Here is a 20,679-nt window from a genome sequence, read left to right as displayed (position 1 = left end):
TTAAATTTATAAATCATATTAAAATTATTACCATGCGATAACAGTAAGCACCATCAGGTGTCATGAAGCATCTGGTAATCGACGTGTACTAGGAAAAATAGTTATCTAATACTGTCGGCTCCTGTGTTGCTTCTGCTTCGACAGAAAAATTATTTCGTGAATGCCACATTGGTATATGCTCCACATGAATCCTACTCCAATTTTGACCATGCTTGCCTCTTAAATCAATTTGGTGTAGGCCCTGATCCGTGAAGCAAATCTCTGGTGGCATTTGTAGCATATGGAACTGTCGCAATACACGATCTGCTTGATGCTTCTCAACGAGATGAAAGCAAATCATAGGACCCACATATGTCCACATCGCTTAACCGTTATGACATTGATGTGGAAGCAATGTCATAATGTGGGACGTGTATGGTGTCCAATTAATCTGTTAAAAAAAACGAACATAAGGAAACAACAAAAAACATGTGTACGCAATATTGGTATAATATTTTACTATCTGAGAGTTGATCAACCGATCAAAAAACATTAGATAGGTGATCAACATATTTGCTGACAGTTCTGACAATGGTATAACACTGCTCCATCTAATGTGAGAAATGAATCATTAATAAGTTATAAACCCTGCAAAATTTACTAAAATAATATATATATATATATATATATATATATATAAAATAAAATACCTGAAACTCAAAGGTCGACCAACTGACACCTCAATTGGTACTTGTGGTGCCATAATAGGAAATCTGTCATACGCCCATACTTGTAACAATATTAATGGGCCACTCCATCAAAGATCGTGCATTACTCGCTCGACACAATTCCCTATACAACCATGCGAGGCATGCAGCGCCCCAAGCATACGTACCAGCCTGGTCAAAATTAATTAAAAGCGAGAGGAACATACAGTGGACCAGGGTGTTTGATTTGTCTGCAAATAGAAAGCCTCCAATTAACTGCATAATGTATGCACGAGCGTATCTTTGAACGCTCACTACATCAGCATCCGGTGGCAATTCTATGAACTGTTCTGCCAACCAAGGAAGGCTCAACCGTTGACCTTTCATTTCAGGTGGACGAACTCCCAAGTAATCCTCACAGAGTGCCTTCCAGTCATATAATAACGACCCTACCACAGGCTCACCATCCACAGGCAACCCTAACTGAACTTCAACATCTTGTAGGGTGATCGTGCATTCCCCACAAGGCATATGAAATTCGTGGGTCTCTCGTCTCCAACGCTCGACTAGAGCAGTAATCAAATGCTAGTCCAACTGCATAAATCCTATCTGGGAAGCCCCTAGAAATCCAGCAGCCTCTAAATATGGTACAATACGCTCATTGAATGGGATCGTGCGCTGAGATGCTGCCTCTCTTCGTCGACAACTCAAAACAACTGTGGAGGAGGCCTCCTATATAGACTGTGAATGATGGTTGTAGATATAGCTGTGTAGGATCACTCGGCCCAGGTTCCATTATGCAAATAACCTAAAAAATATCGAAATACTATGAGGATCAATTGACCCAAATTTCATTACATGATTACAATATTATAAATTTAAGTTGTTAATTTTACATATCAATATATTATAATTAAACTTATTCATCAAAGACTAAGATATACATCAAACAATTACACAGAAGTCATGCATTAATAATTACATATTAGTGTCTTGAAGAAGAAGAAGCACGTTGAGGACAAGTACGTTTGTTATGTCCTTCTACTTTACAGACCGTGCATCTGATTGATTGACTCCTTTTCTCTCGCAGTGGGAATCTTCCCATTAGACTCTTTCCAATCCATTTCATTTTGGATCCTTGTAGTTCTTGGTCGACCGGGTCCTTTAAGTAAGTCTGCATTGGGGCGAACTTCAGTGAATGATATCTCTGGCCAATAATCTGAGTGTTAGATTGGATGGAAGTGACTGTCATAACAACGTTTGAATGTCGATAACAAGTAGCATTCATCAATGTATGGTACGTATGTCAAGTGCATATAATTACAAACTGCAATTACATGCGAACACGAAATCTTAAACGACTGCCACTTATTGCAAGAACATGTCCCTTCTATTACAGAACCAAATGACTAGAAAACCTTTCCAAAAATGGTTGTACTTGGTACATCGGATGGAAGAAAAAACCAATCAACTCGAGTTCTTGGATTATAATGTACGACACTCAACCAGTATGGAAGCTCATTATATGATTTCTCCCAATCACCAAAAACTATTATCAAAGCTTTTTTCTTCGCTTGCCAAACTCGTCCATACTTAACACTGTAACCGTATTGTTGTTTTATGATTTCCACAAGCACAGGCACAGTAATAATAGGATTAGCTTTCACCATGTTTTGAATTTGAACACTCATGAAATTTGAATCTAGCTATGAGTGACCTTGTGTTAAATTTGAGTACAGACACGAGTGCTCTCCTTGGAGCTTGGTTATTTCAAACAATTCGTGGCTCTTACGCTTCATAGCACGTAACCTCCAGTTGCAGCCATTACCCAACTGTTTGCATCGAATATTCCATAAATGTTGGTTTGATTCGACTACAACAATTTTATAGTGTTTTGTCACACAATACCTCTTAACAGCCAACAGAAGATCTTCCTTAGAGTCAAAGATCACTCCCTTCTGTATTAAACAAGATGTGTCAACAGATACATTTCTATTTGTCATTGTAGAGCCTTGTTCACAAACAGAATTCGCAATGTCTCAATCTATTTGTGTAAATATATCGGACGAGATCATTTCATTCTCTTCCTCTATAATTTCTTCATTACCAAATAGTTCATCGACTTCTACATCTATATCACTCTCCATCATTACCAGGTTCAAGAATAACTAAATCTTCAGGTCGTAACGACATATTTAATTAGCTGTTAAATATGAAAACGATCATCAGTTTAATGTATCTATTTATTTTATTAGTAATGTAGGGTTTACTTTTGAATTTTTATTTAGTTAAATATGATTTGGTTTTGGTTTTTTTTTTTTTTTAGGTTTTATTAATTATTATATTTTCAAATAATTATTATTATTTTTATTTTTATTTTTATTCTTATTATTATTACAATTATTATTTTTATTATTTATTAGTTTTATTATTATTTTTCTTATTATTATTAATCAAATCATTATTATTTATTTTTTTTCTTATTATTATTATTTTTTGTTTTTATTATTTTTATTTTTATTCTTATTCACTATTATTATAACTTTTTTATTCTCATTATTATTTTATTATTATTATTATTATTATTATTATTATTTTATTTTTTATTAATCAAATCATTATTATTTTTTTATTATTTTTATTAATCAAATCATTATTATTTTTATTTTTATTGATCAAATCATTATTATTTTTATTTTTATTGATCAAATCATTATTATTTTTTATTATTTTTATTAATTAAATCATTATTATTTTTATTTTTATTGATCAATTCATTAATATTTTTTATTATTTTTATTAATCAAATCATTATTATTTTTATTTTTATTATTTTTATTATTTCGATTATTCGTATTAGTCATATTATTATTATTATTATTATTAGTTAAATCATTATTATTTTATTATTATTATTTTTATTATTATTCTTATTAGTCAAGTCATTATTATTTTTGTTATTTTTATATCATGATTATTATTATTAGTCAAATTATTATTATTATTATTGTTATTTTTTTTATTATTTTATTATTAGTCAAATCATTATTATTATTATTAGTCAAATAATCGTTAAAATTAAAGAAAGAAAAAAAGTACATTAAATGTTCATTAATTAGGTTTTCCTTTTTTATTTTTATTAATAATTATTTTTTTAATAAAAATTTTATTATTATTATTATTATTATTATTATTAAGGTTAAAAAAATAAATTAATTAAAAAAATAACTAAATTAAAAAAAATAACTAAATTAAAAAATATATAACAAAATTAAAAAAATATAACAAAATTCAAGAAATATAACATAAATAAAAAAATAACTAAATTAAAAAAATATAACTAAATTCAAACAATTTTTTTCCACAAAATAAGAAAATAAAATAAAAAATCTGAATAAAATTAGGGTTAGAATAAACATACCTTATGAAGATGAAGGAGACAATGAAGGATTTAAGAAGCCTACAACAAAAATTAAATTATTTTATCAAACAATAATAAAATAAAATAATTTTAACAACAAAATCGTGTAACCGGTCCACGATTTTTAAAAAAACAAACCTTTATAACGAAAAGGAAAAATGGATGAACAAAATAGAAGAGGAAAAGTGAAGAGAGGAAGAGAAAATTTGAAATTGGGAGTGAGAATGAAATAGGAAGAGAAAAGATGAAGGAAGAGGAAAGGAAAGATGAAGGAAGAGGAAAGGAAAGATGAAGGAAGAGGAAAGAAAGATGAAGGCAGAACGAAAAAGAGGAAGAGGAAAAATTAAGAGAGGAAGGAAAAAAAGGTTTCGAAATGAAAATGAAGGCAGAATGAATGGATTTTAGGGTTTTAAAAATAGGCGAAGTCGTGTACCTCGTTCAGGTCACAGTTTGATGTGCGAAATTGTGAAGCCTTTGGGTTTTTGAGTTTTTCAGATTGTACAGAGCGAGTTAGAAGCTCTATTAAGTATGGTTGAAAATCTTATTAAATTTTCTAAACATTTCATGAAAAAATTCGGAGGCAAAAATGACTTAGAAGTAAGTCTAAAAAAAGGTTAGGGGTTAGCAAAGACCCGATTTTGAACTATCTCGGTTACGGACGATTTTTGTAACAATTTGTTGAGAATTTTGGTTTTTCTTTATTCAAGTAAGTTGTAGAGGATTTATCAATAAAGAGTTTGCTATAAAGAACATTAATTTTGGTCATGCATTGTGAAATTTATGATGATTTAAAGTTAGATTGTGAAACCTACAAATGTTGGAAAACTGTGAAATGCTCTTTTATACCTAAGTTTAGAATTGATGAAGGTCATCCTTCATCTGTCATATTGAGTTTAGTATAAACATACAAAAAGACTATATAAGGTTCTAACCTTCTGTTTTGGTTTGTTTGACCGACCAAGAGAAAATAGGTTTAGTTTACACATCATGAAATTAGCTTAAGGTTGTGAATGACAAAATATATTTATAAACTTTTATCTGTATATGATTATGTTTTTATGTTTGAATCTAATTTTATGAATAATACATGATTTCTATGAATGATTTCAAGCCATAGTCCCAAGTTTAGGTTTTATGATGAAATCTATATATGAGCACATTTTATCTATTTTCTAAAGAATAGTTGAAACAATATCATTTTAAGCAAGTATTGTATTAGATTTTCAGTTTTCCACGAATAATTTGAGTAATTGTTCTAAGATCAATTGTTTATTAGAAGTTATACTCACAACAATATTTTTGACCTCTAAATGAGGTCATTCACCTTGTGTCGCACCTTTTTAATCATTGTATTCAAAGGTATTCTGGTAAAGAAAACAAAGGTAAATAATCTATGGCAAACATATATACAGTGTATATAATATATACATTGTATATAATATATATAACTACATACATTCATGGGCGGATCTATTAAGGGGTCGGGGCACTTTCACATTCGCAGTTTTTGTATTTTAATATTAGTTTTGAAGTGTGAAATTACAATATATCCAAATAATGCGTTTTCTTTACTAAATTCTAGATTTGGTATAGTGGCTGTGTCCCTTTAAAACTCTAATGTTTTAGGTTTAAATCTGTTATTTTCTTTGATGTAAATACATTTATATAAAGTATATCATAAAATATATAATTTTACTTTCTTTACATCTCATACAAAAATAAAAGGGAAAAAAATCTAAAAGAAAATATAGTACTCATCTTAAGAATGTTCAAGAAAAGAGATTTTTCATGTGGATGTAAGCATATTTGGTCGAACCAAGTACATTTTGCATTCTTCTTCTTCATGTACAATATATGCATGAGGAGTAAAGAAAAAGAAAAACAAATGTAATATTTATTTTTTTATCTTTATTTTCTTTTACATTTTGTAAAGTGAAAGTAAAAGAAAGAAGAGAACTTACTTTTATCATGTGTAGGACCACCATCAAAGAAGGTGTGGCTTCTTTGCCCAATCTTCTCCGTAAGGGTTCCTCCATTTAATTTGGGCATACATGAAAATTAAAGCCTTACAATATGTATATATGTATCCGTAATAGTCTATCTTAATAGTACACTAATGCCAGTTTGAGGCAAGCTTATCCTAATATAGATCTTGAGTTATCTTTTTGTTGGTACGCTGTTTTGTTTGCTATTGACTTCTCACGTTATATGCCTACTCCTAAAATAAGAAGGTAGGTTCTAACTTTAATATTCCATTACGTCAAATTGACTAATTTCAATGTTACCATGCCTACGTTTACCAAGCTATTGATATATATGTTGTCAAAGCCATCAATGAGTTTCTACGTAAAATGTTATAACATATATATATATATATATATATATCAACATAAAAGACTCTAACACGCATAAGTGAAACAACTTTTGTTCTCCAAAGCTTACATTGTCTCACATGCATAACTTTGTACCCTCTAATACATTCATTCCTATAATCTCATCATTGTCTCGCAGAATCATTCTGCATATTAATTAAACCTTTGTATCATTTCTTTAGCTCAAGCGTTTACCACACTTTTTTTGTCAAGTTGTAGTTATGCGGAGTAGTCCCAAAGCATTTGACAAGTTTTCATCATTTTCATGATACATAACTTGTCTTCCAATATCGAATCTCATAGTAAGTAAAGAACATTTCTTACCAGATCACACAATAAGTATGAGACATTCTATTCCAGATCACACAACAAGAATAGAATATCTTATTCTATATCACATAATAAATATAAGACATTCCGCACCATAAAACACATGTATGAGGTATTTTATCACATGTGTTCATTACAACAAAAATCGTCTACTATGATAGTTGTGTATCTCACAAAATGAGAGGGAAAAGAAAAAGTTTTCACAAATTAGAAAAAATTTGCGTTTTTGGCGAAAAAAGATGGAATTTTTCGAATAACACTTTTTGTGACAGTTATTTGATGTCATAGAAAAAACATAAAATAATTTATTATTTTTTATTAAAATTACAAATTTTTAATATAAAAAAGATAACACTTTCCCCAAATCTAAAACCCTTCATTTTTCCAATTCTCTCACAAAGAAAGGTATCTCCAATCCGATCATCTTTCGACCTCATCACCATTACCACCCCCTCGTGCTTCAATCCAGCGCTGCCACAACCTTCTCTTTCGAACGATGAAACATCCTTTGCCTCAACCTTTTCAATTCGTGCCTGTCATCTCCAAACCTCTTTAATCTCTTTAAAGTTCAAATTGTGGTCGTTACCTCATTTGTCGGTAAGCTTATGTTCCTTCTCTCTTTTTCTCTCTTTGTGATGTTGTTCTCTCTAACTCTTTCTGCAACTTCATGTCCCAAACTAGGTGTCTTTCTATTTTCTGGGTTTGTTTTGTGAGTTTAAGTTCTTCCCATTTTTTCTTTTTTAATTTTTGATTTTCTGTTATCTGGGTAAGTAAAATTCCTAAAAGAAACGGTGAATTTCTCTTGAAATTTCTGACAGGGTTGAGGAGTTTTAGATAGTGTACATTGGGTCATTACCTTTATTTGAAATATGGGTTGAGCTGAAATTTCTTATCGTCTACGTTTATTTGTTCATAAAAGAAGCCATAGCTACTGAATTTGTATGTGAAGAAAAAAATGGTTTAATCAAATAATTGTTTAGTTTAAAAATTTGTTACTGTTATTGTTAATGGTATGTTTGATTTGTTTTTAGAATGTATATGTCTAATGAAGCTTTCTAAACTTTACTCTTAGTAACAATTAAATTGATTTTCTTTAAGGTTGAGTCTGTTGTTTTCATAGTATGTGTTTGATTTGATTTTGATATTCTATCAGCAACCTTCAAAATATATATGTTTGAAATATTTAATCAAAGTTATTAGACTAAAGCACCTTACAAATAGTTTTCATCACAAAAGTGTAATTCTCATTTGAATTGGTTTTATAATTTTCAAATACATCTTTATAAGTTGTTGCAAATGAAGTGTTTGAATTGTCAAAGTAGTCTTTTTTCACCTATATTCAAAAGCTATATTCACTTATAACTTGTTCCATGCTAAATAGACGCATAGTAATTTACGACAAACTTATAAAAACGAAAGTGTAAAATACATCAAGTTCATTTATTAAGCATATGGATGGACTTATTTGATTTGAATTCTTTTTTCCATGTTTTTTGAAACCTTAATGAAGCAAAGGGTTAAGAAATTCTCATGTTTGTATATGAAATCAGTGTACTATAGGATGTAATTACACATTGATTTCCTTAAGCTGTTGGCGAATATCTTTTTTGTAATCAAGTTTATTTAGTAGCTAGTATAGAAGATTGAATCTTTATACATCTATATAATGGACAAGTCATGGATGATAGAAAACATGATGTCTAGAGAATATGATTTAGGAGTTGAAAGGTTCATTCAATTTGGTTTGAGTCATGCCAAAGGTTCTAATTTAATTAGATGTTCATGTTTGAATTGCGTGAATCGTTTACTTAAGGATGTCTCAAACAATTCGGTCTCAAACAGTTCGGTATCATTTGTATGCCCACGACATTGATAAAAGTTACAAGGTATGGTTTTGACATGGTAAAGATTTGAACTCAGAGAACGTTACCAACATAATGGAAAATACAGTGAACGAACATGACGAAAATGATGATTTATTTAATATAGTTAATATGATTCATTCCGTTCACGAACAATCTTCTAATGCATCCAATACCTTTTATACTATGTTTGATGATGCAAAGAAACCCTTATACCTAGGATTTAAGAAATTCATCAAGTTGTTATCACTCATGAGATTGTACAACTTAAATGTTGGGTATGGTTAGAGTAATTCCAGCTTCTCAGAATTATTGTCCATAATAAGCGATCTCTTACCTGAAAACAATGAAATTTCAAGTTCCTTAAACGAAGCGAAGAAAACACTAGGTGTCTCAGGAATGAGTTACCAAAAGATCGATGCATGTGCTAATGACTGTTGTTTGTATAGAAAAGAGTATGAAAACATGAAAAAATGCCCTAAGTGTGGTTTGTCAAGATGGAAGATTGCTAAAAACTCAAACAATGAAAAAATTGGAGTGGCTGCCAAGCATATGTGGTACTTCTCAATAGTTCCAAGATTTGTAAGAATGTTCCAGAGATTTGAGAATGCTAAGAACTTTCATTGACATGCAATCAATAGAAAAATTGATGGTATTTTGAGACACTCGACTGACGCACCATAATTGAGGTTGATTGATCACATGTGGCCAATCTTCGTTTGAGTTTGTCCACTGATGGAATTAACCCATTTGGAAGTCTATTGAGGACCTAGAGTTGTTAGTCTATTATTACTACAATATACAACCTTCCATCATGGTTGTGTATGAAAAGGAAATATTTAATGTTGACAATGATAATATCAGGTTCAAAGCAACCGGGATACGATAACAACACGTACTTAACACATTTGATTGGTGACCTCAAAATGTTGTGGGAAGTTGGAGTTCAATGTTTTGATGCATATAAAAAAGAATATTTCACATTGCAACCTATCTTATTGTGGACGATCATTAATTTTTCAGCATACGGTAATCTATGCGGTTGTAGTGTGCAAGGATAAATGGCTTGTCCAATATGTGGAGAGGAGACTATTTCAATAAGACTACAATATGGGAAAAAAAACTCATACATGAGAGACAAGAAGTATTTGCCAGAACCTCTGTTGGGAGAGGTCATGTACTTTAAATTGAAAGACATGGTATTTTCATGTGGGAATAAGTGTGGTAAGAAATTGCATAATCAATGTAGCAATGACTATTGGAAAAGAAGATCTGAATTTTTTGAACTACCATATTGGAAACACTTGCACATATGTCATTGTCTAGATGTAATGCATACTGAAAAGAATGTATGCATGAACATAGCAGACACGTTGCTTGATATACCAGGAAAATGTAAAGATGGGATGAATATTAGACTAGATTTAGTTGAAATAAAAATTAGACCAGAATTGACACCAACGTTTACAGGTAATAGAACTTACATTCCCACAACATGCTATATATTGTCAAGACAAGAGAAGTATCAGTTTTTGTAAGACTTTGTATGATATTAAAGTTCCAGAAGGGTATTTATCAAATATTAGAAGTCGTGTCTCTCTTTGGATGATTTAAAATTGTCCGGCCTTAAATCACATGACTATCATGTTTTAATGCAACAACTGCTTCCAATTGCAATCGCTCAGTCCTACCGAAGAATATGAAGTACACTATCAGTAGATTGTTCTTCTTCAATGCAATTTGCACTAAAATTTTTTTTGTCTCAGAGCTTGATGCATTGCAAGAAGATATAGTTATGACTTTGTACAATATTGAGAAGTACTTTCCACCATCATTTTTTACAATTATGGTTCATTTTGTCGTTCACCTCGTGAGAGAAATAAAGCTTTGTGAACCTGTATATTTGAGGTGGATGTACCCATTTAAACAATGCATGAAAGTCTTGAAAAGTTATGTTGGTAATAGAACTGGACCGGAAGGATGCATTGCAGAAGCACAAATATGTGAGGAGGCTGTTGAATTATGTTCAAAGTTTCTTTCTGGATTAGATCCTATTGGTTTTGGGTCACTCAATTCAATGGAAGACAGACATAGCGGTAGGCCACTGTCAGTATGATCGTACGTTCGACCAGATGTGCAACAATTGAAGTAAACACATCTTCATATTTTACAGAACACCGAAGAAGTTCACCCATACTTAGCGTAGGCGTTCCTTTGATTATACATTGCCCTTAATTTACCCCTCACAAGGCATGAAGTTAATGTATGACATATTTTGTAGACAACATTTAAACCAGTTGAAAATAGAAAACCAAAGAAGAGCAAAAAATGAACAGTGGCTGCAACTTGAACATAATTGATCCTTCGGTGCATGGATACGAGATTAGGTAACTGAAATATCGAATTGCATTTATGTTTTCTTCTTATTGATGAACAGTTAGAACGACTGACTATCCTCTTCTTCAATAGGTTATGAGTGATTTACAAGAAGAAAAGATTGTCTAAAACACAATACGTTGGCTTGCACATGGGCCACACCCTAGTTTAATGACGTATGAGGGGTATATGATTAATGGAACTTGTTACCAAACCGAAGTCCCGTGATGACTATCAAGCTGTTCAAAACATTGAAGTTATGTTAGTCGCAACGCCAATGCAAGTGTCTAGTGCAAAGGATAAAAATCCGATTGTTGGTGACATATCTTTCTATAGGACGATTCAAGAGATTTGGGAACTCAGCTACAATACGTTTAATGTTGTACTTTTCATATACAATTAGGTTGAAAATAAGACTGGTGTTTGAAGGGACGATTTTAATTATACGCGGGTTAACCGTAGCTGAATCAGACACACTTCAAATTCATTCATTATTACCACGCATGGGAGACAAGTATTCTGTGTGACATATCATGTTGATGCACGATGGTCGGTTGTTGTTATGCCATCACAAAAAGTAAATGTGTTGATGATGACCTAGGAGACATGTTGCCACACTATCCACCAATTTTGAAATGAACAACAACATGTGATAGTTGCTTGGTTATTTAACATATTTGATTTATTTTAGTTCCTTGAAGAAAGTAAATGAGAATTAAGGAAACTAACAAAAGCTGAAGATTGACAAACTCAACTAGTGTTAGAACAGTGAAAGAGATGTTACCACTAAGATTGTTATTGTCTAATCTTCTGTAAAACTTATAATTAATTAATTAAGTTGATCAACGAATTAGGGAAGAAAGAGTTTGGTTTAATTGAATTTTAAACTTAATTAAGAAAATACAAAGACTTACAATCTCTTCAAAGATGTCAAAGCCCCAAACGATGTTGGAATATCCCACTAAAATTGTTGCCTTGTGCTTCACTGATATTAAAATTGAAGGCATATAATTACATAAAGTTAAAAGCCCTTTGTGTTTTCAACCTAAAAAAATTACCATTTTTTAAAAGTACTTACATGAATAACAAAGAACTCAAATTTCCCAATAGAGATGGTAAAGGCCCAGATAAGTAGTTATTGTATAGAAACAAACATTTCAAATTTGTTAATATCCCCAACTCCCTTGGAATTGAACCACTTAAATTATTGTCATATACCATTCTGCAAATTCCCAATCTTACCATATTAATCTCACCTACAAACATTCGTTATGTTATATTGAATTATTGAAAAAATTGTTGGATCGGTATGGCAACCCTAGAGGGGGGTAAATAGGGTTTAAATAAACTTTTTGACAAATAAAAAGTAAAATAAACTAATTAGATATTTTTTTAATATTTAAATAAAGAACTTTGTAAACTTTGTTAAATAACAAGATTGATAAAAAGATATGAATGGAAGTATGCAATCAAACTCAACCAATAAGAATATGTAACTAAAATTAAATTAAAAAATAATTAGAAAAGAGTTAGAGAAGAAGACACCGTAATTTTTTAGTGGTTCGGTTAAACTCAACCTACATCCACTTTCTCAAGCACCTCTTGGGATTTTGATTGAAAATCTTCTTTAGACTCTTTCCACGGATTTGAGCCGAACCGATTCTTGCTCCTTTTTCGGGTTCAAGAGCAAACCCGATCCTTTCCACGGGTTAGGATCCAACCGTTACAAATATGTTGAAGTTTTTAAATCACACAAAAGAAAACTTTCTAAAAGAGTGAGTATACAATTTGAAGCTCACAAATTTAATCCTCACAATACAATAAGAAGCTCTCAAGAATAAGATGAAAAAGAATAAAAATTGGAAGCTTTAGAGAGAATAACAATGTTGGCTTTTTGCTTGAGGATTGTAAAGATGTTGTGATCTTGTGTAAATGTGAAGTATTTAAAAAGAGAGGAAAGATAAATTCAAAATCATTTGGGTCATTAGATATAAGTAAAAGAAAAATGAATGGTTGAGATTTAAACTTAATTAGCCGTTAGACACAATACAAATAATAATATAATAATATATCTTTTCAAAATACTTTGTTTAAAAAGAAATTAATAAAGCAACTCCACCCTCTTTTAAAAAAACTAGCCGTTAGACACAAGAAAAAATAATAATATTAATATCATTTTCCTTTTAAATTCATTTTCTTTATAAAAGCCAATAAAACATAACAAAAAGCCACATTTGTTACTTCTTCATTGCTCCAAGTGGCTTTCTCTAATTGGTTCAAATTGAATGCTTGGTCGCCACGTCACCATCTCGGGTATTTTTTCGTTAAGCTTCTTTTAGCAATATTTTCTTCATTTGAACTTCGATTTAGGTGATTCAAGAGGCGTTAGAATCATTTTTCTAAGCTCTACGATATGGTCTATTCAAATTAATAAAATTGTCAATAAAAAAAATCAGATTTGTTATCATCAAAACATAAATTAATTGAATAATTAAAATAAATTAATTTGAGATTAAGGGCCAAAAAGCCAACAAAAATTGACGAGCTGTTTCGAATGAAAATCTTACAAATCTTACAAATGAAGGAATTGTTCATTCAACGATAAATCAACTTACCTCGTCAGGAATCGAGGATTACAAACCGAATACTTCATAAGACACGCCTTCTTAGCAGTAGCAACAGTGGTGATTGGTGAATCAAACGCCAGGGGAGGAAGTACGATGTAGCAGATGGATAGTTCTGTAAAATCTTCCTCTATCATGAGCTTTTATCCTTTCAATTGGTATTAGAGTCATTTCAAATTTTAATTGCCAAATTTAAAATTTGCATTAGTTAGGTGATTTTTTTTTTATTATGAATGTGGTTTGCAAAATAAATGTTTTCGATTTTGGTACCTTATATTACAGTTTTTCATTAATTTGATTGATGTAAAGGCATGTTCTTTTCGACATTTTAATCTTGTAATCGAGTGTGTAAGTTCGTGTTGTTCGATGGCAAGAGTTACTGTGAAGATACATTTAAAAAAAAAGGAAAATTGAAAAGAAATATATAACTTTTTGCGCGTGTGGAAACTACCAATACATATTTTTGGTGCAATGGTTGTCCACCATTCCTTGATAATATTTGATTAAATTAAATTGAGGGATGATTTTGTAAAATCTTCTGCTATAGACTTTGATTCCTTAAAATCTCTATCTTTGGAAGTAAACCATTCATTTCCTCTAAAAATACATCCAAATATTCATAGACTATAGGCCTTACTTGGATCACTTTTCGCTGCTTGGCTATCTATCACATGTGCCAAGTAGGCGGCATTGTAATGCCCCAAAGGTATATATATATATATATTTTGTTTTTTATTTTATATATATATATATTTATTTATTTATTTATATTTAATTTAAATAAAAAGGAAAAAGAAAAAATAAAGAAAGAAAGAAGAAAAAAAAAAAGAAAAAAATCTCTTTTTCTCTCCCTCGCGCCCCTCCCCCCCCCCCCCCCCCCCCGTTCTCTTCTCTTTTCCTTTCTCTTTTCTCTTCTTCCTTCCGTTCTCCTTCCGTTCGCAGCCAGCAACCGCCGCCCATCCCTCTCTTCTCCTTCCGTTCGCAGCCAGCAACTGCCGCCCCTTCTTCTCTTTTCTTCCTCTTTCGTTCGACGTTGACGGTTAGACCAAGCCGAAAACGAAAACCCATCCCTCTTTTCTTCTTCATCTTTTCCCTTCCGTCCGTTGAAGCCAAAACCGCCGCTGCAACCGTCGGCCGCCATCACTGTTCAAGTAAGGTCGTCGCGTGAACATGTAACCGCCGGCTGTCTTCCCCTCTCCTTTCTCCTCTGTTCTCTGCCCAGCACCGCGTGACCCTCCGCCCAGCGCCGTGTGACCCTCTACCCACCGCCGCGCGACCTCTGTCTCCGCGCCGTTACCCAGATCTGCGTCGCCGTGCCCCGTCCTAATCGTCTCTGTCTCCGTCGAAGTTTTGTTGGTAAGATTGAAGTTATGAAATTGTAGTCGTTTCCAAAACAATTTAAGTATGGGTTGTGATGTTTTCAAGGTGTTCAAACGTTACGGATGAGTTAATTGACTAATTTGATAAATTATTCTTGAAGGTGTGAAAGGTAACTTTGGATCACTTAAATTCACAACCAATTTGTGAATTGTTGAGGGTTCAGTTCGCCAGTATTTCGGTAAGTTGTGGAATTTACATATGGAGTAATTTGAAAGGTTGAAACTATTTAGAACGATGTTGATTTTATGATTGATTATGTTTAGGATTTGATTCATTGGATTTAGTAGATTGAAGAATTTGCATAGAAATCGAGGTAAGGGATTTTCTACTGGACTCAATTGTGATTGTGAACTGTATGTGTGTTGAATGTATACTGTGGTTTGACTGAAAATATATATGAATGCATATGAATTGAAGTTGACTTAACGTCGAATGTATATCGTGATTGTCATGGAACATATATATAAGTGTGTGTATGTGGACAGGACGAAGATTGTAGATTGTGTTGGTATGAGATGTAGATATGAACTTGTGATTCTCGTTTAGATTGGGTGTATGATTATGCTAAAGTATGACTGTGTGCTGGAGAACTGAGGGGTGCATTGACTGTATAGTGGATTGACTGATGTATTAGCATATTATTGACAGACATATGACTGTAGTAAAATAAGTTGACTGTTAGGATGTTGAAAGAAAGAACTTTGTGACTTGAAGTAACTGAAAGATGGGTTGAATGGAATGAGGGGATAAATTGTTAGATTGTATTGGGATGTTTACCTTGTAGGTGTCCCACGGGATCACCAATTTATTGTGCACCTTCGGGAGCATTTGACTGATATGTGTTTCTGCAGAACACTAGACTGATATGTACGTCCCTCGGGACGTTAGACTGATATGTACGTCCCTCGGGTCGTTAGACTGATGTGTACGTCCCTCAGGGCGTTAGACTGAGATGTGTATCCTACGGGATCACAAGACTGCGACTGTACAGGGTGTCCCAATAGAACTTTAACAATTTATTTTCCCCTGACGAGACCAGTAGAGGGTCTCTTACTGAGTATTGTTATACTCACCCTTCTTATGTTTAATTTTCAGGCAAAGGAAATAAAGGTGGCAAATCGGCGAGGGGCAGGAAGGAAGCGTGATTGCCATAGGAAATGTGTCATTTTGCTTCCGCTTATGGTTTCTTTTGAGGTTTAAGATGTACTAAAACTTAGTTTACAAACTTTTATTTGTAAATAGTGTTATTTTTAAGTTTTCTTGAACATTTGAAAATCAGGCCTGACATAAATTGTTTTTAAATTGACTTACGTTTCATTTTGTATCAACCAAAGTCTTTTGTCAAAAATTAACGACCTCGACTTACCTAGAAAAGTTGGGTCATTACAGGCATGCTCCTTCTTAGTAACTTCCTCGCCTTAAGTACATATATAATTCCTGCCAATTCAGCTTTCTTCTAGCCTAGAAATTTGATTTCAAATTTTCCAGGCTCCTTTAGTACTACCTCCTTATTGGATCAATCTAATTTTGCATGGTATTAAGTAAGGAAGTCAGCTTTCAACGCGACAATTGCAATTTTCACTTCATAATCTTTATACATTGATTCTATTAAAAACACTTTGCTTGAAGGTGTGCTAATTAAAAATCTACTTTCTATGGGTTTTATTTTTTGGTTCAAGGACTTAAAATACAATAATAAAATAAAAGAATGTGTGGCTCTATAATCAAATAATACAATAGCAAGAGAATTACAGATCATCAACTAACCTGTGATCACATGAGAGTTATTTTTGGCCTCATCTTTTTTCATAACACAAATCTTTCCTTGTGTCTTAGGACTTCCAGGTCCTCTAACTCCACTAGGTCCAGCTTCAGTTTCTCTGGTGGTGAGGCTGATTGACGAATTGTGATATGATTGGCAAACTATATTGAATTCCCAAGTTAGGACACTTTCTAGCAAAGTGTCTCGATTGGCTACAATTAAAGCACGCCTTCTGGAAGCCAACATTCTCCTCAAAATTTGAACTCGGTCTAGGTGTTTGTCTCTTATGAGGAACATTCTTTGTCCAAAGTGAGGTACTTCCTCTTCCTTAACCTCTACTTTGCCTTGAAAAACCTCCTCCATAATTCACTCTAAGTTCGGATGGATTATGAGAGGAGTTTTGAAATCTAGTGTGTCGTTCGCCAACTCGTACACTAAAACCTTGGCCACCTGGGTCCTCCTTCAAAACTTTGTTCTTTTCATCCACCAGGCACTTCCCCACTCTCATAACAACTTCCACCAATTTGAAAAAATTTGACTAGTTCATAGTGGTCGTTATTGGTGCTCTATTTTCTGTCCACAAGCCTTCCTCAAACTGCTTGCACTTATCAATTTCATCAATCACAAAGGCTACAACAAATTTACTTAGCTTCGTAAATCTTTTCTCATTTTCTACAACAATTATGTCTCCTTGGGCTAAACTCATAAATTCCTTCCTCTTCGTGTCACAAAAAAAATGAGGATAAATCTGATCCGTAAACGCTTTTTTGAACTCCTCCCACGTAAATAGCATCTTTCGCCTGCTCTCGTCATGTGGAGAGTCCACCAATCCTTAACGCTGCCTTATAACAAGAACGTTGCTAATTTAACTTTTTTTCTCTTTGGGGCACTCTTAAAACCCTTTTCTATCAAACTTAACCACTTTTCCAGGTCAGCTGGATGAGTGGTTCCTTTGAAGGTTGTTGCTCCTAACGCTTTCAACCTTTCAATATTAAACCTCTTATCTAAAGTAGGGTTTGTAGGCATAAAATGATCAGGTACTCTTTGAGCAAAGCGATTAAACATGCTCGCCTTCACGTTTTCCCCATAGTTTTAAGTGGGTTACTAGACATCTCATCTGATCCTTGTACTCTATTAGTGCTCCTAGTAGCTGGAACATTCATTGCTATCATGTAACTCTAAATGTATAATTCTAATACTCTTTCCCAAGAACTTTATGCTCTGATACCAACTTGTCACACTCTATCCCCACTATCACTCAATGCGATTAAGGGGAAACAGGACTGTTTAGACATTCTACATGAAGCTTTTCATGAGATAATACATAGAATATCTAGTAAGTAGAATGAATGTACAACAAATTTAAACGTGAGATGAGGACCTATTATAAATAACCAAGACTTCATTAATACTGGATCAAAAGTACATTAAGCATGAGTACAAGTCTCTTCAAAACTTCAAGAGTACACGATTTTAAGACAACAATTAAGACTCTTGTTATCTAGCTCTACATGCTATGAAAATTGACAGTGGCCACTATCAAGTGATATTTTCGAACAGAAAAATAGGTTACAAATTTTTAGTTGGATTCGTGATTTTTGTTGTGTTTTGAGTAGCCTGGAGTGTACAAATTAAGTTAGTAGCTTTATTTGGTATGATTAGAAAGATTATTAAATTTCTTATAACTTCCATGGAGAATTTGTGAGCAAAAAAGGACTGCAAGTAGGTTTCATTTCAAGAGAAAATTAGAGGTTCGCAGAAGACACAAACTTGGAATACCTATGTTTTGGGCAAGTTCTCAATACGTTGGGAATCTTGTTTTTATTCCTTCAAGTAAGTTTTAGAGGGACTTAAAAGGTAGAGTTTAATATAAAGTATGATAATTTTGAATAAGTTTTTGGAGAGTTACGAGGGTTTGAAGTTAGGGTGTTTGATTTAGAAAATTTTAAGAAATTGTTAATTGAGATTTTGTTCTAAAGTTGGAATTCGTAAGTGCATTATTTGTGTGTTATCTTAAGCTTATTATAGAATAATAAGAATGCTTAGGATACTCATACTCAATTGTGATTCGTTTGATAGGCAGAGAGGAAATGGGTCGAATGTACCAACCGAGGAATTAACTTAAGATTGTGAGCGATAAAATGAGTTTAAATCTTGATTTCCAACATGCTTTACTCGTTTACATTTCACCATGCTTTGAGTAAAAGTGTTTGATATTTACTTCTATTATACAAATGTTTATAAATCATGAGTTTGGAATTTAAAAATGTTAGATAAGATTGAGCATGTTGTTGAATTTATTATTGAAATTTATAAAGCATGTTATGGTAGGCTAAAGAGGATATGAAATGAGAAATGTTTTGGCAAAGCCTAATTGAAAAGTTTATAGTTTTACTTATGCAAGAGAAGTTTAGACATGCTGAGTTGAGAATATGTTTTTCTTAGCATCTGATTTATTAAGCATGAGTTTTGAGTTTATATTTGTTAATGAGTTAACATGTGGACCTCGAGCTTCTGAAAAGTAATTGAAACGATAATATTTTAAGCAAAACATGTTTTAGCAAGTATTGTTTAAATCTTTCAGTTTTCCATGTAGAAGTTATGTAGCCTTAAGTTTTATGCGAGAAAAGGTTAAGCAAACATGCTTAAATGTTTTCATGAAATATTATGAGTTTTCTACTAACTACATGATTGAGATATTGAGCCTGAGGTTGTCTGATATTGTGTGCACATAGGTTATGTTTCATTGTTCATGTGGAAGTTTAGCTACGTCACAATGATGCTATCGAAGGTGATGAGAGAGACCCACCATGACAAAGACAATAGGAGTGATGGACGACGCCTACTACCTCGTACCATTTAATCATTTTCACAGATCTGTTCAAACGCTAACTTCTTCATACATAGTCGAATTTTACTTCCTTACCTAATTAGAAATGGATCTCACATCGACAGAACCTACATATCTACAACGCTTCTAGCATGTTGCACATTCATTGATGACAACTTGTGTTAGGATATCAATTTTTTATGGAACATTTACAGCTGCTATATGTGATTTAGTTACCCTTTCTTTGCATCTACAAATTCATCTAGTAAATGATTTGCTATATTTTAAAAATGAATTATTTCCTAAATTTCAAGTTCACATTTATCATGATCTAATTATGAGACAATAATGATACATTTGATGCAATTTCTTTTTCCAACTTTTTAATTTCTCCCCCCTAATGTTGGAAATTTTATCTTATTAAAATGACAATCAACAAATCTTGCAGTAAATACATCACCGGTCAGAGGTTCAAGATATTTAATAATTGATGGAGAATTAAATCCAACATATATACCTCACCTCCTTTGAGAACCCATCTTAGTACATTGTGGTGGAGCAATTGGAACATATACTGTACATCCAAAAATTCTCAAATAAGAAATATTTGGCTCATGATTATATGCTAATTGTAATGACGAGCACTTGTGATAAGTTGTTGACCTAATATGCACAAATGATGCAACTTGCAAAATAAAAATTCTCCATACAGATGTAGGAAGTTTAACTCTTATAAGTAATGATCTAGCAATTAATTGGAAATATTTTATAAATGATTATGCTAAGCCATTTTGTGTATGAACATGAGCTACATAATATTTAACACTTATCCCATTAGACATACAATAATGATCAAATATTTAGAATGTAAACTCACCAGCATTATCAAGTCAAATGTTTTTAATTGTATAATTAGAAAACTATGCTTTTAGATTAATTATTACAAGTACTTTTGCAAATGCAAGATTTCAACTTGATAGTAAGCACACATGAAACCATCTACTGGATATGTCTATTAATACCATTAAATACTTAA

At 32.4% G+C, this 20,679-nt stretch overlaps 1 long non-coding RNA gene across 2 annotated transcripts; it reads left to right on the top strand.

Moving 5' to 3' along the window:
- Positions 1–14,654: 14,654 nt before the first annotated feature.
- LOC116403979 lies at positions 14,655–16,198 on the top strand. Of its 2 annotated transcripts, XR_004216913.1 has the most exons (4): positions 14,655–15,027; positions 15,152–15,229; positions 15,315–15,364; positions 16,147–16,198. It is a non-coding gene; the product is annotated as an uncharacterized LOC116403979 (long non-coding RNA). The 2 variants fall into 2 exon arrangements; XR_004216912.1 differs by lacking the exon at positions 16,147–16,198 and having other exon boundaries at positions 14,674–15,027; positions 15,315–15,507.
- The last annotated feature ends 4,481 nt before the right edge of the window (positions 16,199–20,679 follow it).

The sequence above is a fragment of the Cucumis sativus genome, chromosome 5 (genome assembly GCF_000004075.3).
Source record: "Cucumis sativus cultivar 9930 chromosome 5, Cucumber_9930_V3, whole genome shotgun sequence".
Lineage (NCBI taxonomy): Eukaryota > Viridiplantae > Streptophyta > Magnoliopsida > Cucurbitales > Cucurbitaceae > Cucumis > Cucumis sativus.
The sequence above is the reverse complement of the archived record's forward strand: the minus strand, read 5'-3'. Positions and strand labels throughout refer to the sequence as shown.